The sequence below is a fragment of the Saccoglossus kowalevskii genome, chromosome 4 (genome assembly GCF_978046115.1).
Source record: "Saccoglossus kowalevskii chromosome 4, keSacKowa6.1, whole genome shotgun sequence".
Taxonomy (NCBI): domain Eukaryota; kingdom Metazoa; phylum Hemichordata; class Enteropneusta; family Harrimaniidae; genus Saccoglossus; species Saccoglossus kowalevskii.
In genome coordinates, this window is record NC_140644.1 from 18,531,583 (window position 1) to 18,557,320 (window position 25,738).

The following is a 25,738-nucleotide window of genomic DNA, read 5'->3' on the forward strand; positions in this document are numbered from 1 at the left end:
ATGAATCCAAATTTCTATCTGAGTTCAGAAAACGATGTAAAGACATTGAATTTCAACAATGGCATATAGACATAAACAGCCTTAGTAGACATGATACTTTCAAATTGTTTAAGGAGAAACTTTCACTAGAACAATATTTACTAATTCCAATGAAACATATTTTTAAATGGGCACTAACTTCTTTTCGTGTGTCTAGGGAAGTGGTGCAAATCTTCCACGGGAAAATAGGTTATGCCACAGTTGTCATGATGGCAACATAGACAACGAGTACCATTTTCTTTTGATATGTACTTCCTACCAGTCTTTGAGAGCAAAGTATATTTCTAGACAATATTTTATTAACCCTAATATAGAGAAGTTTGTTCAGCTTATGTCCTCATCCAATGTGGACACTGTGAGAAATTTAGCCAAATTTTTATTTTTTGCTTTCAAACAGAGAGAACAGTACATGCATTGAGTCTGTGCATTTTATATGCATGCATTTATGTATTTATATTCAAGTTCACTAAATTGTTGTTGCAATTTCCTTTAGCACAAAGGCCGGAGGCCTAGGGTGCATACTGAATAAAAAAATGTTATTAAAAAAAATTATTATAAATAGTACAGTTGTAGTATAGTTGTTAGCTTAGTCAATTTATTGTGAGAATTTTGATAGTTTTACAATGTAGGAAATGTAACCCTTTTCATCCTTTCCGAAGGATACTGTGTGTTCTCAATAAATGTTCGTATAATGTCCGGTCCGGACTTGGAGCCAATGATATTAAGTGGTCCAGCCCTTACACACGCCAACGATTGAAATTTGTTTAGTTCCTATCAAATTATCTTTCGAAAAAATACCTCATTTGTGAGTCTGCCTTTGATACAAACCGAAGATCCCGATCAACCCGTCGTGAGACTACCGCCACCGCCATTTTGCCTTTCTTGTCCTCGTTCGGAAAAAATAAAAAACCTCGCATATTTACTAATTATTTAATGACTGCATATTTTGTTTAAAAATATCAAACGAAAATAAATATTGAAAAAGTAGAAATCAACTGCTTCGTTTCATGTGAGAAAGTTGAACACCAGGTAAACCTTACAAAAGCGAATGTGAAACATGCTCGAGGAGAAGACACTGGGAGTCGTGTGCAAATACATGTAGATTGTTTTAACAAATATTAGATCACATGGAACTGGAAGGACTTTCTGTCACGTTGTGTAGCCATAATGCGTAAAATAGAAAATTTATATCTTAAAACTGAATACAAACTGACAAACTTCCTTGTCGTTGCTGTCGAGTGTATGCCTAATCAATGGATTAAGTGTAGCCACTTTGATTTGAAAACCGCTAAACGCGGGAAATCCAGCCTTCCGTTTCTCTGCTCATGGCCTCGCAACAGTGGCGAAGGTCAGTACTTGGTCGAACGAATAGCCATGATGACCACTATAATAAATTTGAATGATCGTAAATAGTTGTTTAACCCAATAGTAGTGAATCACTGATATTATATATATATCTTGCAATGTCTGGAATGCTACTGAAAAAGTCATCGGTTTTCCATCTACATTTGTATATTCAAAAAGAACAGAATTGGACCCGATACTCTTAAAAGGCCTGGGGAGAACACTGCAATGTAGTTAGCGTTCAATACGTACTTTTCTTGCCCATTTCCCGTAATATTTTATTGCAATGTTCTCTACACTTCCCAGGAAATTTCCAAAAGCTTTCACGTAACAAAAAATCGGTCATTTTCTCAACGACAGACCTCGTCAAATGATTGTGCAGTCTTGTCTTGAGCGTTAACAACCTAGCCTTGAGAATATTGGCTATTACCCATAACAAGCACACATCCTGTGTACGCGCACGTTTCTCTCGGCGTTTGGTTCATCATGAGAGGGTATAATGTTAAACGACAGAAGAGCCTGTCCTAAATCAGTATATTGTTATGTACATATATGGTTAGTGAGTTATTAGGTCGCTATTAGCATAACAATAGTCCAAAAAGAAATCCCCTCTTGAATACCTCACTAGCGTATCCCCATTGTTTTATTTGCTTTATTTTAGCAACGTTTAAAAAAAATTCAACATATGTTTCCTGGAAATTTATGAATAACACAAAGTACAATTAAGTTCCAAAAAAGGGTGAAACTACCATGACCCTAACATGACCTTAAGATCCACGCCACAACTGACGATCACTGTGACATAATAATAATAATAATAATAATAATAATAATAATAATAATAATATTATAATAATAATAATAATAATAATAATAATAATAATAATAATAATAATAATAATAATAACACATGGTCATTCGGGCAATATCACGATTCAAACCATCACCCTGTGTTATTATTTAAATATATTTTATTTTACATCGCTAAACTACAACAGTTTCGGTGAAAAAGCCGCCTTGAAGTTGATGCAACTTGAACTAGCCATTTCTTACCTTGAAATAAAAAAAATAAATAAGAATTCGAAGAGCATCGGGGAATATATTAATAACCATTGGTAGCAATCGCTAGCTTTATTTTATTCGAATCCATAAAATTCACGAGTTTCCTGGCAACTTTCGCGCTAAAAATGGTTGAAAATGTGGATGTGGTTCTCGCGCACAGTCCTGTTGATAATATGGGCAAATATGGTTCTGTGACCAAGGTCGTGCTCCGATCAGGTGACTTTCAGCCAATCAATGATATTGTAAGGCCAGACTTTTTTTATTCCTTGTTTCTCGAGTTTTTATAAGGCAATTTTTTTGAGGAGGGCGGAAAAAATAAAAGTAATTCTTTTTTTCCCATTAGATTTGTGTGATTCTCAAAGAATTGTAAGTGAGATCATTGATCGGAGAGAAAAAATGAAATGAAATTTTATTCCATGTATAACCTTGTTTTTCATCTGCGCGAGACTTTGGTACTTTGATCATGATACTCCCACGAAAATGCAACTTGGATTTGGTATGCGGCGGGCGGTAAAAAAAATGAAGAGAAAAAATATATTTTTTTTAGCAATTTTTCAAGTTTGCGCTTACAAGTCGGCGGGCGCGTGAAATTAGGCTGAAATAAAATTTCATTTTTATTTCATTTGCAGCTCCTGTTCATTCGTCGGGTTCGCCAAACAAGGGATAATAAAGTCTGGCCTAACAAAGCATATTTGACGCTTGTTGAAGGGTCGTCGTATCATCCAATCTCCGGCGTTGATTCGCGACTGTAATATTCATTATCATAAACACACCATAAGCTGTGCGAATCAATACTCAACATTTTACTGCATTTTGCCGTTGGTGGGGTAACATCAGTGCAGCCTCTCGGTGTAAAAATCTGCATATACATTGTGGGGTTTAATTGTTGCATTTGCGTATATGACAGGCGTGGTCATTGTCATCATATTCACTTGAAAAGACAGCGCCGGCCTGCATTAAAATATCTATACCCTGAAACAGAGAGGTATGTTACATTCAAACTTTTAATAGCATACAATGTAATTGGTATTAGTTCTTATCTGACCATATTCCACAAGATTGTCAATTTATTATATACCAATTAGTGTCCTAAATAGTTGTAGAGATGCAGTTTATTTGGCTTGCTTTTTAATTGAGTAATTAGACAATGAAGATCGTATTATATATCCAACATGTTATATATTTTCTGAAAGCTTATTATACAAACTTTGTAAAACTTGTCTTTATTTTAAATATCCAGAATGCGTTTTTGATTTTGGGTCAAAAATATGCTTTTTTGGACAAAAGTGGTTTTAAAAAATTAGCTTAAAAACTTCAAGCCCGTTTGTGGGTAAAATTACATCACTGGATACCTTGGTATACTACTAATTCAAATGCGTCCACTCATCTCTCTAACGGCTTTCAAAATCGCACAGCATGACCTCAAAGTTCACTCTTTTCTATTTTTGCATAATTTATATATCCATGTTAATTGCGGACTTGTTATTTTTGTTCCACTCGCCGTAATAAACTGTCCGGACGCATTTTGAAGGGGAAATACCTTGTCAATAATGTGTGAAATTTTCGAGGCAAATGGCCAAAGCGTCTATCAGCTATTTTAATTTAAAACCCAAGAATTCACCAAAAATAGAAGACGACGGAGAAAAAGGCTAATTTGCATATTTGCGCGTTAAACCGGGAATTACTGCTGCTTTGTCATACTTTGTCATACTTTCTAGACTATTGAAAATGAAAGCTAAGGTATAGACATAGACATTTTATGTAAAATCGTTGGACCAGAACAACTACTCTTGAATATATAAATCAGAAACACGTCATTCATACCAGTGTTTTGATGGGGTCGGTAAAAACACGTGGATTGCCCAGTAAATATGACGTCATCTCATGAATTAACAGGGGGCGGTCCTAGGAAGGTGACCTTTTATCACGATCAAAACATCATGGCTTCTCTTCGATGTATTTTCAATAAAAAATATACGAGTATTTCAGAGCCTATGGTTTACCGTGAAGAGTACAAAGTGGGATATTAAATTATTTATCCTTGATGATTTTTATGTAGTATTGAGAACCAACTCCATGAAGCGAACTCACAATAATGAATAATCGCGTAATCCTAGAAGCGAAACGCGAGGCACAGAAGTTTTGTTCATCGTTTCCAATCCCATTTTTCCCACTGCAACATATTTGTTAAAAGAAATATATGAATTCTGTTCGTTTTTTAAGGAGGCATTTATATATTTTTTCCGATTTTGGCAACGCCTTATTCAGGGATTTTCTAAGACAGTCGCAGACAATCAGCGCACGGATGTACGTACAAAACATGCTGTTGTACTACCGGCGACGGTCGCCTGCAAGAAGAGAGCTCCAGCTCCTAACGTAAAAGTTTTAAAATTTCGACCGGTTTTAAATAATTAGTGTTGGAAATCTGACATGTTTTAAGAGTGAAAAATTAAGGTGCATTTTCGAGCGGTCGAATTTTTCTGAATAGAAATCGGCAAATGAAAAAAATAGGAGTGCTAAACAGTGTGCTTCGTTAGTTTTAAAAAAATGGAATGTCCGTCAAATTGACGTAAACTTCCCCATTTTTCACGGAAAAAAGCAAAGGTCGTGGCCGAGTTGCAGGCTAAAAAACTCAAAAATCAAAACAAAATCATCAATCAGTAAGTATTATGACAAGGAAAACAAAACATCAGACGCGGAGAAGCGGTCAGCGCGTCAAAAGAGTTGTTACCGAAATGTATCAAGTTACCTCTCTCTGTGATTTATTTTTCATTGAAATTATTTGGTTGTTTTCAATTAATTTTAGCGTACCTCTGCAATTTATTTTAGCATTGTCAGTTGTTTGCTTCATTGAATTAAACGGAATTCGTCCGGTTGCAAACAATGCTGTCTCGCACCACCTAGCAAAACTTTCGAATGATCGAAGTACAGGTACCCATTGGACAAAAGATACACAAAAGTTTGTATCTCTCCGACCCAGTGCAATATATCCGGTTAGAATCAAAGCTCACGTGCCCCCTATTTGAGGGACCAGATTCTGCCGTAAATTCGGGATGCGATTTAAAAAATAAATAAAATGGGACTTTTAAGGTGTATTTTGACGTCATTTTCTAAGTTTTACCGTAGTCATTGACGCCTATTCAAGAGTATGATGTTTATTGTGACTAGCGTGAATGGGTAAGCTTCGTTTCGACAATGAGCAGTTATCACTGTAAATAATGTTAAATTATTTTTCACATGCTCAGTTTATTTTTTGAGAACAATTATTTAAAAATAAAATCTCTCAGTCAATCAGAAACTCGGATTCATGCCTTCAAGGAAAGTCATGTTTGGACGCTCACATCGATTTTGTTTTTCGTTCGGTGGGCTGATGCCTTCAGTGTAGCTTTTGCCTCTTCCGACATAGAAATCATCTGAATCTTCTTTCTACCTCTCTTTCTTTTCACACCACGCATAATGTAATGATAAAAATTAGGAAAAAAACGCTGAGGAAATATAATGTTTGGTTTGCTAGCGAGCGAGAACTGATTTGAGAATAATTGCACATGCGCGTAATTGAATGAACTATGACCCGTACAATCTCGATTTGCATATTGTCAATCAAAGGTCCTGTTATTTGGTTACTCATGCAAATTAGGCAATTGGACATAAACATTGCCACGTGAGAGTGTTTTTTATTTTTAACCAGAAAATAAACAGCAATTTTAACGGTGTTCCAATAAGAATTCATTGGTCAAATTTTCACAGAATGTTCTTTAGATAAAAATCTATATAAAAAACGAAAAAAAAACTATTTTTGATTGAAATTCACAAATAAACTGCATCTCTACCTTAAGCTCCGGCAAAACGGTAGACATTGCGACGAGGTTTCTGTATTGTTTACGCGCTGCCGACCATGGCAATGGAACTCACAAAACCGATACTGGGCGGACATGCTGACTATGCTGACGTGCCGATCAATGTACGTGTAAATATATGTATTGAGTACGGACGGAGAATGCTTGTAACTCGGCATATTCTGTGATGATATCGGTGATATCATTGGTGTGAAATACGTAGTATTATTCGGGGTCGTAGCGACTGTTCATGATTTAACAAGTGATGAAAAGTGTTCTAAATTAACCCCTTTGCAACCCCTTTTAGATTATGATATTGTTTAGTCAAATTTTAATTGATACATACAATAGACAATAACATACTACGAATCATTAGGCGCGATCACGTTTGATATCTCGATACAGAGTTGGGACTGAGTCGACTAGTGCTGAAAAAAATTAAACGCGATATCGGTCCTGGTGGGATGCATGGATCCAACTGGGCAGGCCCATGCGAGGATTGCCAACTATCCTGGGCGAGGTGACTATAAATCTATTAGTAATAGTCATCTGTTCATATGTAAAATCCCCAGTTTATATTCACATTCATACGTTAATAACATTGACAGTTAGCTGACGCGTATGTAATTGCTACACTCCTTTTCAGTATTCCATTTTCAGTATTGTTAGTTATGACTGAAAGTTCTTTTTCAACGTTTAACACAGCTCATCCAGATGCGGCGGCACGAAATATTGTATAGGGAGTGTGATCTGCTCATCATCTCTCGCACCGAACATGCTTCCCCTAAAAATGTTGAAATCTAGACCAACTGAAACGTTAATTCCTGCATTTTGAGGGGCAAATTTTGCTGACACAAAGGGTTACAACTTGATTTTAGGGGGCGACGCTCCCCAACACTAGAATAAAATCACTACGTTGATTAAATTATTGTGCTAGCAATCCCTACTCTATAGTGGATCCGTTCGCTACGTGAATAGTGCTGAATATAATAAAAGAGCTCCACCCCCGTGCCGCCGTCACTGGCATTATTGTTATGAGAAATGCTGCTATGATAACTTCAATGCCAGTAGAGCAGCTTATTTAAAGCTCACCCTATTGTCGCATCAAGACAATTTAATGTAAGGTAACGCTTGGTAACCTCCCCCCCCCAAAAAAAAACCACACAACGAGAGTGACTGGGACTGGGACTTCACAGTGGCCTAACATATGGCTTAAGATCATTTGAGTGTATCAAAGGCTGGTAACATGCTAATTTTCCCAATGTGGAGTGACCTCACTCCATAAAATGTGTCCTTTAAACAAGGGTCATACAATTTACAATGGCTTTACACATTTTAAAAGTACTTCATACGACATCAGTATAGTGTTAGACATGTTTAGTGGTTGCCAGGTTAATAGTTCGTAGATGTAAGTACTTCAATTGCGCTACTTTGTTCTAAATGGTACAAACCTTAGATTTTTTTACCGATACTTGCGCAATTGTGTGAGACAAAACTAAATAAATGTGTCCATCTTTATCCTAGAGGGGTACACTTAAAACTAGTTTCATGTCAGAGCATAACTACTAAAACGACAAGGTGTGGTATCTCTGACCAGCAATCCTTCATCCATAAAACTCAATAACTGTAAGTACAATAACAACTCCGTAATATTGAATTCATCTGTCGCTTGACTTATTCGAAACTTCGATAAAATAATAATTCTCTTACAAATATATATAAAAAACGGTTTTGGCGAACAGAGAACTACAGTTGGCTAATCTGCAGTTATCCGCCCTACCCAAAATAAAATGCTTGCACACATTCCGCGTCAAATTAAACAGCACGACAATAACCATGGCAAAACAATGAGATAAATCACGTACATTTGAATACACAAAGTTTGTAAAAAGTCATGTGGAAGGATGCAATTTCAATTATGATGTTTTGAAAAAAAAGTCCCTTATTTTGACATGTAATATCTGTCAGGATAAAACTGAATCTGTATAATTGTTTTTCTATGTTTGCGATCGAGATTGAATGCAATGAATTCTTATGCAAATGTTGACAATTTGAGGAAACGAATTTTGTGAACGAATTTGTATGCAAATTGAGCTTGAGATGTGCGGCGGATTGGCAGGAAAAACGATAAGTGTGCATTCGTGGTCGACGAGGCTGACTACGGACAAGTTGGTGAAAAGGCAAGCCAGTTAACCAAGTATTCGACGGTTCGACGAGTCTGACTCCTGGCATGGTACTGCATAGGTTCTGGTGAGAGTATATAATCGAGTTAATGTAATTGCCTTTGCTGTAATTGCCCCCCCCCCCCACTCAGGATCCATAGGGGGCCGCATGCGCGTTCCCATTTTCTCGGGAAAGAGGGTACTTTTTGACGATCTGTCTCGGGAACATTTTCCCGAGAAAATCGTAGAAAAGGGGGTATTTTTTGCTTGTTTTCCCGAGATTCTCAAAATAGGGGGTGTATTTCAAAGCACTTCCCGAGATATACAAAAAAGGGGGGTTTAAAAGGAGTTCTAGACTGAAAAGTTCCCTAGATAGGGAGTGAAATTCATCGGAAAAGCCCGTAAAAGGGGGTTAAATTTTCTTCTTTTCCCTAGATAGGGGGGTCAAAAAAATGAGGGAACAAGCATAGGCCCCCCCCCTAAATATAGGGAGTGGGGGCCGGGTGTAATTGCCGCGTGCAACAACTGAGAACTGAAATGTCGTCCACGTGAACACGTGTATTGAGGTGCGTTGCTAATCTAACTGAACCTTTGCTACATGAATATTGTGTATGCCGAGTTTGCATCAATGGTGATTCGTTAGGTTTTACCACGCCTGTTTACAATAATTTAGTGGAAACCGGGCATGAATAATAGAGAGGTTTAGTTACGCGTTCTAATTCAAATTTACGTGTGCTGAATACGCGCGCGTTACGTCATCGTCACGTGACACATACGCGGGAAGAACGGCTGGAAGTCGCCTTCGGAACGTGTAGGTGCAGTTCTAGACGTTATTATCATTACGGGTGAGTTCAAAAACAATTTTCTACAATTGTGCTCGCATTTTGCTACTAAATTCTTCTTATATGCAATATTGATAGTTAAGGTTAATACATCAATGACAAATATTCGTGTGTTTTTTATGATAGAATTTCGTCATGACAGCTGGATCATCTCAGTTGGCTCCTCACAACCCAGTACCTAACATTCGGAAAACAAATTATGAGATTTGCTGCATAGCAGGATGTAATGTTACTGAGGGAGGTAGTAGCGGAAAATCCTTTCATTGCTACTCTAAAAGAATCGGAGAAAGCCTGGTCTGCTGTCGCCAAAAAACTTGTCGATGTTGACGAGTCGTTTGTTGTGGATGGTCGGCGGTGCAGAGAGAGGACTTATTTACTTTTGGAACACTATAAACAACAGGATATTGCGAGCCTGAAAATGTTAGTTAACGTTTTAAATCTTTTTTCAAACTGTTTTGGTACAACATTCATCCAAAAAAATCGTTTTTTCCAAGGGCAGTCGATTTCGATTTTTTTGAATTTCTTTGTTAATTGTGAGTTCAAGGTAGAGATGCAGTTTACCTGACAGGTATTTTAATTAGTTAATTAGGAAACTAAGATGACCTCCCTTGTCCACAAAACTATATATTTTTGGAAAGCTATTGTATGAATTTAAAATTTTTGTTAGTAGTTAGTTAATTGATTAACAAAAATTAGCTTCTAAACCATGCCTCTGTTTCCTGTCAAAATTGGTTAATGGGTACATCAGTTTACTATGAAGAAAGTGCCGTGTAGGAAAAGGTTCGACGTATGTGTGTGCAAGAGAGTAAAACGAGGCGATGTTGATCTTTTCAAACCTAAAGAAGAACTGATTTATTTCTCAGTAATACAGAGATAATTAACACGTGTTGTTTATACAGTTGAAGTAAACAACTACTACTAATACTAAATATAAAGTTAGACATGAAAGACGGCATTAAAACTATCTACACACAGGATGTTGCGTAATCCATCTACTAATACCAGCCATGAACAATATGCGGTAAGAGTCTGTTTGATGGCGGCAGCGTTTGAGATAATACAACTACTACACAGATTTTCCGACATGCCGTCTTGAAAACTGTCTACCAGTAAATAAAATAAAAATCATAAATTTAAATACAAATTGATAAAAAAAAATAAAAGCAAATTGACTAGAAATATTGGTCAAAAAGTTATTACTATAATCCTCTATTTGTTGTTGCAGATCTGGAAGTGAAGAACAGTATAGGGGAAAAAACATAACTGAATGCCATAAATGTGGGTGCCACATTCTAACTAAATAATCAGCTAAAATTATTCAATGTTTGGAATTGTGCTTAGTGACTCAAACTTTAATTAACAGGTTTTTGTTTTTGTTTAATATTCACATTCAGTAACCCAAACTTATTTGTTCTTTTAGCTGGCAACATTGAAAATGATAATAATGAGATAACATCTATGCCATCAACACCAAGCAAACACGTCGTTCTGCTTCCATGGTGATGTTTTGTCTTGTGTTCAAAAAAGACAAGATGATGAGGCTGGTTTCCGGCGAGATTGCTTTAAGAAGAGAGGAGTTGGAGTTAGAACGACAGCGACTTAAACTCGATAAGGAATACCTAGAAAATGATCGAAATGAAAGAGAAGAACGAGCTAAAATTGAATATAGAGAAAGAAATATTATTTTTGAATTACTTAAAAAAAATCTTAGATTAATTGTTGTTTTATGTATGATTTTAATTTCAAATAATTTAAATTGTAAAATTTACCGATAATTAAAAAAACATGTTTTTGTCTCGATTTTACCTCAGGAATGTTTTAATTGATCTCAATGAATATAATTAAAAAACAAACAAATGTAGATATAAAGAATCACATACAAACTAAATAACCTTTGACACAAATATTATAGTGGTTTATTTAACACAGCATTCACTACTATGAATGAATGGTATATGATTACAACATAGCTGTTATTTACTACAACTGAAACATGTACAGTAAACTTACTATCTCTTGAACTAAATTTCATAATATGAACATTTACACTTATTTTTGTTTGAATCAAAATTCTCCATAGTTATAAAGCTAAAGTTTTTTCCTAAAATTATTGTTCGCCATTGGTCAAATATTCTTCTAGAGATGGGGGTTGTACATTGAAAACGGTGCCAGTTTGACTCCCATAAATACATGTATGACAATTAGTGAGCAGTGCCCCTACCAAGTAATATTTTGCCACCGGTTGCAAAAATAATTTTAAATTCTTTCTAAAATCAAGAAAAACAAAATATCTAATTATTTTGCCAAAACCCCATTCGACACATTCACGTACTGAACTTATCTTTTTGTTAAACTCTTTCTCTTCAGGAGAGGGAAGAGCACCCTTAAATGGACATAGTAAATGTGGTCGCAAAGGGTAGGCTAGGTACACACTATATGGGTCACCATTTGGGGCATTCAGCTGTTGAAGTTGTTCCAATAAACCAATTTCTGCCAACATGGCAGCATCATGTCGTCTACCTTCAAATGGCCCAAACATGTGAGCTTATCAATATTTGGGAAATTATGAATTAAAATTTAATAGCATGTATTCGTTTATGTCCACTGAAGACCTGTTTCTGATTATGTATTGGTCTTGATATAGATTGTGCTGTACCATCTATGAATCCCCAACAGTTGGTGAGTGGAGAATCACGTTCATGAATCGCATTGCAAAATAACTGCAAAGATTCAGGTTGTACTTGTCCAGGGACTGCAGTAAATGTCCAAAATTATCGTTAATATGATTAAAAACAGTGTTGAATATTATGCTGTGTTCACTTCTTGAACGGCCAAATATGGGGATCAAATCGTTCAGGCGATTTGGATAAACCAGACTTCTCAGTAGGACGCATAAACCTTCCACTCCAGTTGCCACAGTTTTGTTTGAACCTACAATTTTATGCGGAATTTTCAGAGCAGACTTCAAACGAAAAAGTTCATCTTTCTCAAATCTGAACATAGAAAGACATTGATTATTGGTCAGTGAAAGAATATCAATTCTGGCACCATCTGGAGTGGGAACTGTCGATGGAGAAATAGAGGTTGCCAGCAGACAAAGACCCTCATCTTGTAAACCATTAGCCAACAAAAGTAGATCAATGATGTCAATTATCTCTGAAAATAATATACAAATACAGTAACGGATTCATTAAATATTTTTATTAGTCCCCGTTCGGACGAAGTCCGAAAACGGGGACTTATAATTCGGTCTCTGTCCGTCCGTGTGTCCGTGCGTCCGTCCGGAGTCATATCTCAGAGTCCCTTGGACCGATTCCGTTCATTCTTTGCATGTGCCTAGTACTTTATGTGGGACATATGCACATGCAGTGGTTTAGCGATTCGATTCAAAATGGCCGACTGGCAGCCATCTTGTTTTTTGAAAATGTTGTATTTTGGACATGCTTTGTCAGTTTTCATTCAAACTTGGTACATAGATTATACATGTTAGGATACATGTCCATGATGATTTATTTCACAATTGGATCAAAGATGGCCGACTGGCAGCCATCTTGTTTTTTGAAAATGTCGTATTTTGGACATGCTTTGTCAGTTTTCATTCAAATTTAGTACATAGATCATACATGTTAGGATACATGTCCCCGACCGCCCGTGAGTTCCTGAGTCTGTCCGTCCGTCTGTCCGTCTGTCCGTGCGTCAGTCTATCCAACGTCATATTTCAGAATCCTGTGGACCGATTCCGTTCATTCTGTGCATGTGCCTAATACCTTATGTGGGACATATGCACATGCAGTGGTTTAGCGATTCGATTCAAAATGGCCGACTGGCAGCCATCTTGTTTTTTGAAAATGTTGTATTTTGGACATGCTTTGTCAGTTTTCATTCAAACTTGGTACATAGATTATACATGTTAGGATACATGTCCATGATGATTTATTTCACAATTGGATCAAAGATGGCTGACTGGCAGCCATCTTGTTTTTTGAAAATGTCGTATTTTGGACATGCTTTGTCAGTTTTCAAATTTACTACATAGATCATACATGTTAGGATACATGTTCCCGACCGTCCATGAGTTCCTGAGTCTGTTCGTCCGTGTGTCCGTCTGTCCGTGCGTCAGTCTATCCAACGTCATATTTCAGAATCCTGTGGACCGATTCCGTTCATTCTTTGCATGTGCCTAGTACCTTATGTGGGACATATGCACATGCAGTGGTTTAGCGATTCGATTCAAAATGGCCGACTGGCAGCCATCTTGTTTTTTGAAAATGTTGTATTTTGGACATGCTTTGTCAGTTGTCATTCAAACTTGGTACATAGATTATACATGTTAGAATACATGTCCATGATGGATCAAAGATGGTCGACTGGCAGGCATCTTGTTTTTGTTTTTTTATGCGGTATCTTGGACGTGCTCTGTCAGTTTTCATTCAAATTTGGCACATACATGTACTTTATACATGTTAGGATGCATATCCATGACAATTTGTTTCAAAATCTGGTCAAGGATGGCCGATTGACAGCCATCTGACTTTTTGGCCTTACTACTATATTTCCACAATTTATGTACCATTTTCATTCGTATTTGGCACATACATCATACATATCAGTGTGTTTCATAATCAGATCAAAGATGGCTGAATAACGGCTGTTTTTATTTTGGCCATATTGCTATGACACGAAACACATGTTTTGATGTAAATAAACAATCTGTTGTATACGCCACTTGGAACTCAAGTTTCAAGGACACGCTCGCGACAACTCCTCCGCTTTAATATGACGAGCACAAAGAGAACTTAACGGGGACTGTGTCATTTTCAATGACTTGTTTTAGTTATATTTGAAAATACAACTTGTACATGTAGTTGAAATCCAATAATCTGGTTTCTTTGTTGCATTGGGCAATGCAAAAGTATGAATAGTCCACAGCCAGTTATCTATTCTCATTAAAAAATAAGAATTAAAATCGTGGACCCCTAGGTTAAAGATAAATGGCTTTATATATCGTACGTTTCTTAACATTTTTACGTAATACAAATTTAGAGCGACGGACAACTATTCAGGGGTACATAAAATACTAGGTTTTTATGCCGAAAAAAACAAACAAAAGGTGAGTTTTATATTCGAAAATATACTAGTTTTATTGTAACTTGTAATTTATACTTACCAAAGGCAGCAAAAGTTGGCAATATTTTACGGATCGTGAACGCTGATTGTCGTCAAATCACAGTGTAGTGGCTCCCTCAGCGACATACAGATACACGCTTTCTTTTTTAAGGTTCGCGTGTTACAACGCCCAACTAAACTCAGACGCCGAAACTGACAGTTATACGTGTACAGGTAGACCAGACGCATGGAATTACTTACGCGTAATTACGCGTACCTAAACCTCTCTATTTCCGCGAGTATATTACGGGTGCGTACTGCTAGTGGGATTGCCATATTTTGATTAATTACTGTGTCGTCGCTGTCGGGATTATTGTGTGCTTAGGATTAACCGCTGTGTATCACAATTGTGTCGTTATAAGGCGCTTGTCTTCGCCACGCATATCCGCGTACTTGGACGGCGAATCGTCACGTGTGGCGTTGAACAAAATCGTGTGTTTCGTGTGGTCTATTCGTAATTGTATCTGGCGTCTTGGTAAGCTGGGACTGTTGACTTTTCAGATGAATATTTAATGACATTAACGGTTGAATTGTATATATTATAAATTTTATTACGCACCAACATTTTTGCTTGTAGTCGTCCAGTAAATTTATCATATTCAATATATCCATTTTGCAGTAGTACGTTTTGTTGTTAATGATATACACCCATTCTGTATTGTAACAACTGTATTTTGATGTAATAATTCTGTGTATCGATTTCGTATTGCTGTATTAAATGTCATATGCAATTGTATTAGATATACCTCATAGTCCAGTATTTATTCATTTATACGTCGGACGTTAGTTCGATTTCGGCCTTCATAACAACGCCCTGACAATATCATAGTCTACAGTAAAACTCGATGACTGTTGAATTTTCAATCTGCGGTGTACATGTTATACTTTTCAAGTTGTCGCTGGGGGGTGTTCCATGTAGTTCAATTTCTTTGAAAGTTTTCTTGAACTTCGTGTTCTTCCATTGGCGATGTATGGCGGTGTTTCCTTCGGTTGATTCGGATAATTCTTGATAATTATTTCTTCATTCTATTTACATCGCATGGTTTTTGCTTGATCCTGGTCCTGGGTCGTCAGTTTCGGTCTTCGTCTAGATTTGAAATAGATTCATATTCTTGTAGTAGTTATCTTGTTGCTGGGGAGTCACTCGCTTTGCATGTAGGTCCGTTTGCACGTCCCACACCTGCTAATCTCGGATCTTCGGATTCTCTCACCATGTCACAGAGTTGTAAGCTTTTTTTTCTTGTTTGCTGCTTGTTGTCGAAATTTATGTTACAGAATTAAAATCGCGCTTCAGACTTTTCAAATGTGCATGTGTACCAATATTCAGCTGAATCGTATCAGCAGTTTTGGAGATACAAACAATATCCCCTTAAAGGGGTGTTTTTTTAATCGGATTTATCTTGACAGAAGTAAATATGCCAAACTGATTGCCATCACAATATGAAACAAGACTGGCAGTCCCATACAAATAAACATCAAGTACAATCGCCGGGATTGAAACTTTCCCCTTAACAGACATCGTATGCACACACACAGATGCACATGGCTAATTCCATAAGCTTCCATGTGTGCCTCGCAAACTCATCCTCAATGATCTCCACCTTCATTTCATCTCTGTTTACAATACTAGCACATTTTATTCCTTTTCATAACCAGTTGACAACTTGGTCCATAACCAAACTTTTCAGTTGACTCACAACCGGGGATATGTAGTGAATACCAGGTTCTGCTTGGTCCAACAATAAGGGCAGGGTTATGTACTCAACCGACTTCCCAAAATCTGTAGGCAATATGTCCATAGTATTTCTTTTATTCATGATACTTGTTATGAGCTCTAGCTAGTCAATTCGTAACCTAATAATGTTTCCATCTTAAACCTTAAACAACTGCCTCACAACTTCTGTTGTGTTTGAACTCATTTTATTTGGAACATGTAACACTGGGTTTTATGAGAAAACACCCACAATTCATTTTATTACTTTTTTTTCTAAATAAATAATAAAAATAATAAAAACATTAATTATATGTTATTTTATTCCTAGTACCATGTTTTTTTAAACATTGTGTATATATTTGTAGTAGATTTCATCATTAATATTTATTAAAATCTCAACAGAATTCCAAGCGAGTGGCTTATTCATGAAATTGCGAGACTATGACGTGCTCTCACGTCATGGGACAACATTTCCAAGATGGCGGACCTCGAACGGTAAACAATGGGTTTTCGCCGATATTCGTCTGATTTTAGTGAATAGCGTTGGTAACTTTGATTATCCAAAACAGAATAGTTGTTAAATATGTTTAGATGATGATCGACCACACACAGGTGAGCGTAGAAAGTCAACAATAAACACAGCTAATATTGGTTTTCGAAAACAACATTGTATTCATTATCATATCCATCCATTATCGCGAATAATATGCTGCAATGACGTCATTAATTTCACTGGTATTGAATGCTATAACAATAATTATTTATGCGTTGATCAACTTGTATACCCATTAACAGATCTGAAAAAATATTACATAAAAATATATATTGAAGTTAAAATGATCAAATAACTGAAAAATATTACATATAGATGAAATGTCACAAGTTGCTATACAACTCAGTAGTGACGATTTCTTCTGCAATCCACTAACTCATAACGTGGTTTTAAAATGTCCTCGCAACTCAGACGCCTTGTTAGGACATAAAAACAAATATTGCTGAAGAATTGTAGGACAGTAATAGCAAAACTTGTATGCAGAAAGCTAATATCAAGAATAATTGTTTCTATCAGATATAAGTGGGATATTAAAAAAAATTGCAGTAAACAGGATAACAAGTTGCGCTACAAGGAACTTGCAGCTGCAAGAGCTACAATCCAATAAATTATCAACATATAGCAAAGTGGTCACGGTGACCATGGATGTAGTAGTGCTATATCAGAAACATACCTCACAAACTCGCCATAATACCGTACAGGAAACACGACGAACTAACCAACAGCACTTATTTGTGAAATAATGGAATTCTTAATTAACTATTTTAAATTTAATGTAAACTTTTAAAAACATATTACGGGAACTGCAACTAGCATGACTGCTCCATCATATGCCAATATCCCCATGGTTCAGATAGATAACACAATATGAAATGCAACTCAGTTAAAACCTGACTCTTGAATACAATATTTTGTTGAAAACTTTGGAATCATGGCGAAGATAATTTAATATTATCAAATTCACCGTGGAATACAGCACTGTCACCATTCCTAGATACAAAATATCTTATACAGTATATACAGTAAGATACTCGTATCATGTCATGCCATGTCGTTCCGTGAAGACAAGGTGCGTTGTTGTTTTCACTTTCGCATTCCCCACATCGTTGATTTGTCGTCAGTTTATTTATTTCAGATTGAATTAATTTTGAAACGTACAATTATTTTTTTCTTCTAAATCAATGAAACAAAATTCATAGTTAATTATCGTATAATTTTCACTTTGTGATCGTTTGGAAATCCCAGTGTTATATGTTCTTCGTAAAATTCTCTTCAGTATAATAACGAACGATGTGGCGCAATTTGCATTGATAACGAGGCTCTACTGTCTCATGAATTATTCATATTCGGGATATGCAGTGACGTTGTGAACCACTCTTCACGCAAGATGGCGCTTCTTCAAATCACCTCTGCCAGAGCTTGGTTATGCATTTATGCAAATCAAGGGTCATTGGTAGGGTTAAACCAGAACTATATTTAAATATATGGCGGAGTTCGCAGAAATTTTAAAACGTATTCTAAATGTATACAATTCTGACGTGGAATTGAAGCCAAAGCAAAACGACAATAAAACCGGATTTAATCATCCAATCGTCGATCACATTATATGCACAACAATCAAACATATTTAACGTCGGCATTATTCATCCTCTAGGCACCAACAAGAAAGTCTAACAAGCCGGTAGGCTGGTTGGCGATCCGCTCCGCTCAAAAAGCAAGCAACATGTTTTCGGCTGTTGTCACGGTAGGACATGAACGCGAAGCTAACGTCGGTTTATAACTAAAACCGAGTCCAGTATACAAAGTTCGCAAAAAAACTACAACATTCAGTCTTTAGAAGTTACTTTATTTTATTGTTTTGACGTATTCTGTTGTTAAATTTATTATTTGCTTGGAATTGCGAGATCTATCAAAACTTCCAAATAAACTTCGACTTGGTGACGATGAGATGGGGATTGAACGTCAGCCAATCGACCAACTACGATCGAAATGAGACATCTTGTTCCTGGATTAATGCAACAATGACGTGACTGATTTCAAAAGGGCTCGTCACTTCAGTGGTTAAAAGTCACGTTCGCGTATAGCATTTTGTTTAGTAGGGGTGTGAAATACTAATGCGAAATTGTGAAATTCGATATTTCACAGTTTAATCACGTTCGATTATTATTTTATTTCCACCAGTAATACAGATATTTCTTATTTTACTATTCTGTAAGTACTAAAAACATAGTCACTAACAAATCAAACACTATCAAATCGACAGTTCCAACTGAGCCCATAATGATAACGTCCAACCAGTGTATTGCGCCTTCAATATTTTGGACAGTGTTCTACCATGGAAGATACACAACGTCTCTCAAGTGGCCACGTAAGCCTCTTAAAGGCGCAGTCACACCATGACGTTCTGGCTAGCGTTCTCTGGCGTTTGAGGAAACGTTGGTAGTCGCTGATCCAAAAAAAAGTGTTGAACATGCACAAAAGTTCTCATTTGAGACCAGCGTTCTTCAACGTTTATTTTTAAACGCTGTTAAACGTTAAATAACGTCCTTCGATCGTTTTGCTAACGTTCGACGCGTTCGACAATCGTTAGTCAGTCGTTGCTCTTGCGTTACTTAGTTGTTACCAATCGCTCGCTTTGCAGTGAACAACTCACTAGCGACCTGTCAACGATCGCTGAACGTACCCCTAGCGCACATAAAGCGTGCGACTAACGTCAAATTAACGACCTAACGTTTGACTTCATGGTCAACACACGGACACTGATGTGACTTCTAGAATCTTGATGCCGGATGAGAGTTGAGTTTCGAAAACTTGAACACCCGTCAGTGAAAGGTTTTTGGCTTTCGCTCTCACAAAAATTTCACATTCCATAACGTTTCGGTCTGATATGTAACGAAGCCATTTAAAACGATTTAGCCACCCATCGTTGAAAGAACGATTCTTCTTTAGTAAAACGTATGGCTTTAAACTGGACGTAGCTGGTGAAGTTTCAACGGGAGAATTATCAGACGGGCTATAAACACAAAGCGTCTACGTAGTACATTTTTTGTGATTGGTGTAAATGGCGACGCACATACGAATGATGATTTGGAGCGTTAATAGTTAAATCCCGGATTTATATTCCATGGATTTATGACTACACCATAATATTTATAATTCATATTTAAATTCTACAGATTTGAATTCATGACTACGGCGTCGAACATAGAATTAACAATGACGCCGAAATAAATGCCATTTGGCATAATTTATTTATTTTGTTTGTCAGTTTACAAACATTTTGATATTACTCACACGTACGCGTCATTATACTCACAGTCAGCTGGCATGTGTACCACAGACTGCGTACCTATTCTTTTAAGCGGTATGTGATACACGCGTTAGCTGACTGTGATTATGGGCTTAGACATATTACGAAACGAGCCAAAACGACCACAACAAATCGTCAAACAAAGACTGTCCAATTACCGCGGTATTATTGCGACAGCCATTTTAAGGTGCACACTAACCGATGAGGGCGCTATTATCATCTGGATCGCCGCTGTCCCGAAAGCAAACATAAATATTACATTAAAATCTGCATAAACAATGATTAATAATAAACACATACATAATAAATAATGATAAACAAGAAAATAAATAAATGTTTACTAGAAATAAATATTATATAAAAAAGAAAGTAATTTATAAATAATAAATAAATAACAACAAACATACAATGTTTGACAACTAAATTGGTAGTCAATACATTTGTTAAACAAATCATCTGCCCTCGTCAACCTCCTGATAACTGCGTGTAATATGAATTTCGCATCATGCCCACTTTAAAACTAAGAACCTGTCTCATGATTTTCATTTTAAGTACTGATTCAGATGATATTTTGTGCAGACAGCATGGGACAAATGCAAGTTCTGATAATATTGTTGGGCTATTCAATCATACTAATTGTCTAATTTGCATAATATCTTACCATTTCCCCGAAAATAATTTTATACTTTGAGAACCACTTATTATTATATATTTGATTTGAACAAGGAATATCGAGTTGATAATTTCAGAAGCCATGCATATTAATTACTTACTTTGCATAATAATTCTGCAGGCTTTTCCTTGCATAACTTCAAAACCCAGAGATGAAATGTTTTTTCATTTGCAATTTATAATACCAAATTGTGATCTGGATCTTCAGTGCCCATTATGGTGAATATACTAGTAATACCCTCATACCGAATGGTGGTTGATTGACTTTGAGGTTGAATGACCAGATGGCCTGACAAATCTAAATATATGTTGTTTGACAATATGCAAAACTCCATGATACTCTGATGTAGGTTAATATTTTCTCTGTTCCACTATATATATCAAAGAAAGCTTAGAAAGAACCCCAGTGTGGGCATTGAAGGCATAAATAAATATACAAAATATTGGAAATTACATTATATTGTATTTATCATTTAAAAGTAGCTCTGCTGTTTGACCGTTTTATCGCAATTGTAAAAATAATTTGATCTACAGTATTGTAAATGACAAAAAATGAGTAACTTATGTCATGTCCCAGACCAGGTACCAAGATTCATTGAAATTTCTTGAGAGATATCGGTGGAAACGCTTTCAAAAATGGTTATTTTAATTATGAAAATTAGATAATTAATACGTCAATCTAAAAATAATCACCAAGTTTCATTAAAATCTGAATTGCAATTCTTGAGATATCCTTAGAATTGAAAACAGGACATATATACACACATACTTGGATTGCTATCCCTAGTGGCTCCTTCCCATATACACACACATACTTGTACTGTACATACTTGTAGTGGTTGGCTCCCCTAATTACATACACATACGATCGAACGTGGCAAATAAATAAATTAAGATTTAAATGGCATTTATTTTGTCGTCATTGCTACGTGTGCTAAAATCCTTGGAATTTAAATCATGGATTTGAATATCAACGCGTGTCTTTGTTCCTCGTTTTGAAGTTTGGGGTGGAAGAACTGTTATATAGAATTGCCCAGAGTGGGCGTGAAGACAAGACGGCGCCAGTGAGATTCGAAAGCCAACTGATGACAGAACCCCCATAAAACATTACTACAATGCAGTGACAGAGATGCCATGCACTATGTAAGATCGGGGGTAAGGCGACAGAGACATTGTTATTTTTTGGTCAACGATGGCTCAGTTGGCTTTCAGATTGTATTTATTTATTATTGGTTGTATCGACGTCTACGTCAAAATATGTGAACATCTGATTTTTGCGAAATGTTTGGGAGGGCGTAAATGCGATAACTGATGGAATCTTAATGGCACAATAATGGCAATAGAAACCCTTACATTGGGTAAAACAGTAATTACAACATGGAAACATAATATTTAGATTCTTATGAATTAGATTTTCATCAGATTGTAGTTCTCTAAAATTGTCACTTTGAACATGACTGTTGCTTTTATGACTCAATGAACATGAAGTATTTTTTTCATCATGTTTTGTTTCACCCTAACAGCTGACTGAAACGGATTGCATAATTACATACTGCTGTTCGTGAAAATAGATGATTATTATGCAATCTAATTTGCTAACAGAAATAAATATTTTGTTGGAAAATTGTTTCGAATTGAATAACACAGTTAATTTGCATATTAGGCTATTAATTGTCACACAGGACATTCCAGGCCATGTATGTCATATAATTAATTTCTGCAAATTAAACATGTGTTGCACCATACCACTTTGACAACAAATTGTTTTAAAATGTAGTATAATTAATTATGTAGGGTCATTTTTGTCACACATCAATCAAATAGTATTCTCAAATACGTTTGAATCCAGTAGATGAACTGCAATATAAGTGAGATGGTTGTTTCGTTTTATTTTGTTTACAATAAACTGGTTAAAAATGTGTTCTATTAAAATCACATAACTGTATACCTCATTTTCAGAAATGAAATTAACCAGTAACAATGTTTAATATCTTAAAGCGGGAGGGGTCGCCACCCGCGCACGCGGGGGAATTGAGTCCAAGGCGACGATAACAACACACGCTAAAAACACAAAGGCTCATGGGAAGACGCTTGTTTGTAAACAATGACACGCTACGGCCATCTGACGCGTGCGTAGGTGACGACTCCCCCACTTTAACCACACGCACATTCATATTACATATACATATATACACCCGTATTTATGTTGACATTCAATACTGTTGGAAAGACGGTAATTTTACTACTAATAACTAAATCAAGTAATTATAGAAATTCGAAACGGAACCTCAGTCGAGTGTTTACAGATTGTGTTCATGTGATTGATATTAGGGGTACGTCTAAATATCTTTGCATCAGATTGTACATTCGACTTATACATCACATTCAAAACCGTCAACATTCTGTTTTATTTAGATTTATATTGTTATTTCTGAACTGATCAGACACTCATACATCCTGGGATGCTTTTACATTTGTATAGTAATCAACATTGCCAAAAGGAAAACGTTTTGTGATAAAACTTATAATATACGACTTTCATTAAGGGTCCATGATATCACACACATTTACATACATTTGTTTCAATAGTCAATATAACCATTGGTCATCTTAGGACCTCGTTACACGTAACTTTGATCGGAAACAATGTGGCAGACTGGTGGACATTTCCTTTTAACCAATACTGTTCTATTTGGCTGAAAAGGGACCACAACTGGGTTCGCCTAACTTGGACCAATTGGGTAAAGTGAAGAAATTGTTTGAATAAAAGTTATTAAAAATCTTGAGTACAACGTAACATATCCCCTTACCCTAAAATCCTTAACTCTTGACTAAAAATAGCTAATCAAGTTTGTTGAAGAAATGACAAAGTTAACGTCCATGATTGTGGGGCCACCAGAAACACCTTGTGTCAGTCCCACACGAAAACTATGTAGAAAGCATTTTATGCAACAATGAGGAGATACTTAACACCCAAGGTTGATGGTACGGGCTGCCCATGCTGGCCCAACCATGATATAGGAAAACAACTACTGCGCATGTTAGTAGCTAGTCAAAAAACCAAAAAAACAAGCTAGAAATTGCTGCCTCTGATCATGGAGCTCCATGCTCTGATACAGCTTCTATACGGAAACTATGACCCTTATAATACTGGGGGTTTAAGCCACAAAAATGTAGCCCTGCATTGAATTTAAGCATAAAGTAATCACATATTACAGGCTGTTGATCAGGCATACAGAACAGCGGCCCAGGTTTTTGCCCCCTAACAGCCACAAAATTGACTACTGCAATTGGACAGTAAAATACCCGTTGACAACCAATAATAACGACCTGAGGGGCATAGCCATGCTTGTATTTGGTGAAAGTTACTTTCAAAAAACTATATACAGAGTATTACAATGGCAATGTCGTGTAATTGCAAGATGTGTGAAACATTAACTTTGGTAGTAAAAGTTACCTCCCCAATGCGTGTACATGCATAGAACATGAACTAGTGCTTTAAATAACAGATGGTTATAGGAAGTCAACAAGGGCATGCAAAATGGAACGTGATATTGGTAAACGCCTATCTATAGCCGGCGTTTGTTTGCGCATGGCTGTTAATAACTAATTGCTGACGCAGTTGTGGTGATTGTATTTGTTGAGAAAAAAACATGTCTATCAAAGACTCGCTGACTGGCAAAGTTAAAATTCCTGTGTAATGCTTGAGATAGAACGGCAGCCAAGATCGTTTATAAGAATAAGGGGAAATGCAGACGTCAGTAGTTTCGTCATATACCACTGAACTTCTCCCAGTATCTTTTGGAATAGGGATTGGCCACTGATCCGCCCCTGGTGCCAGCTGTTGAAATTTGTTGACCTGATATTTTCCCGAAACGCGTTTTGCCTGAAACCTGATGTTGCGTCGGAGCTAAACTAATACCATTCTTCTAACAAGACCCATAATGTTCTCATCTTTACTTGAATGTTTGTTTATTATATGCACCACTGCAGCATTGTCTGATAGAAAAAAAAAATGCCTGGTTAGACATAAGCTCACCTCAGATCTCAATTGCCATTACAATTCCAAAATTGTTATGTTGTGTATAAAATTATTTGGCGTTCTTCAATAAAACTAATGTGAGCCAATGCCCTAAAACCAGTAGATACAGCTGCATCTGCATTGAAGTGCAGCTGGAAATCTTGCCAAACAAGTAAGTCTAATTAAATACGGCGATGATGAGTTAAGCCTGAAGTCAAATTAACCTTAAAAAGGCTCTTCCCGAGGTGACAACAGTACAAGCGAAATAAAATGTTCCAACCATGTACTGGATTTCTTTAAAGGTTGCCTTTTTGCGTCCAAGAAACTGCTGAACTAGAAATATCCAATGCCGTATTTTCTCAAACGAGCTTGCATCAAAACAGTGTCTAATCCAATACCTTCAAAGCACAAAGTAGTAACAGGGCCCTCCGTTTTCTCCCCAACTAATGAGACTACCAATTCATTACATAGGCAAAATCATAAAGATTCCTTTTAGGAAAACAAAAATATCCGACAAAACCCGGCTCACCACACCAAGGTCGCCCTTCACCTTCACGTAATAAAATGGAGGTCGAATCAACCCAATGAGCTCGCAGCAGACTACAAATTCAAATCGCTTCTAGGAATAAAATTCAAATGATATACCACACAAAAAAACCGCCATTATATATTTAGTAATATACCAAGTGAAGCGGGGATCAGTAAAAATGAGTATTATTCCAACAATTTACCACACATCAAGGAATGACATCACACTACGCAAATCAGCATCATTGATGGCGCACAATCACTTACGTCCCCGACACAAAGCATATTGCTCTCGCAATAGTCATATTCACTACAAGCGTCGTTGAATCACTACATTGTATTATTTAACGGCAATTGGAAGATAAATGCTCGTCTTTATTACGAAACAGATTATTGTATAAAAAGGAGCTCTGTATAGATTGCGTCTGGATTATTTTTAACAAAGAAAACATGAAGTAAAGGTAGGTTGTTTGTGAAGTTGTGTTGTAT

At 36.5% G+C, this 25,738-nt stretch overlaps 1 pseudogene; it reads left to right on the forward strand.

Moving 5' to 3' along the window:
• Positions 1–6,340: 6,340 nt before the first annotated feature.
• LOC146746668 (uncharacterized) lies at positions 6,341–11,673 on the forward strand (annotated as a pseudogene).
• Positions 11,674–25,738: the final 14,065 nt, after the last annotated feature.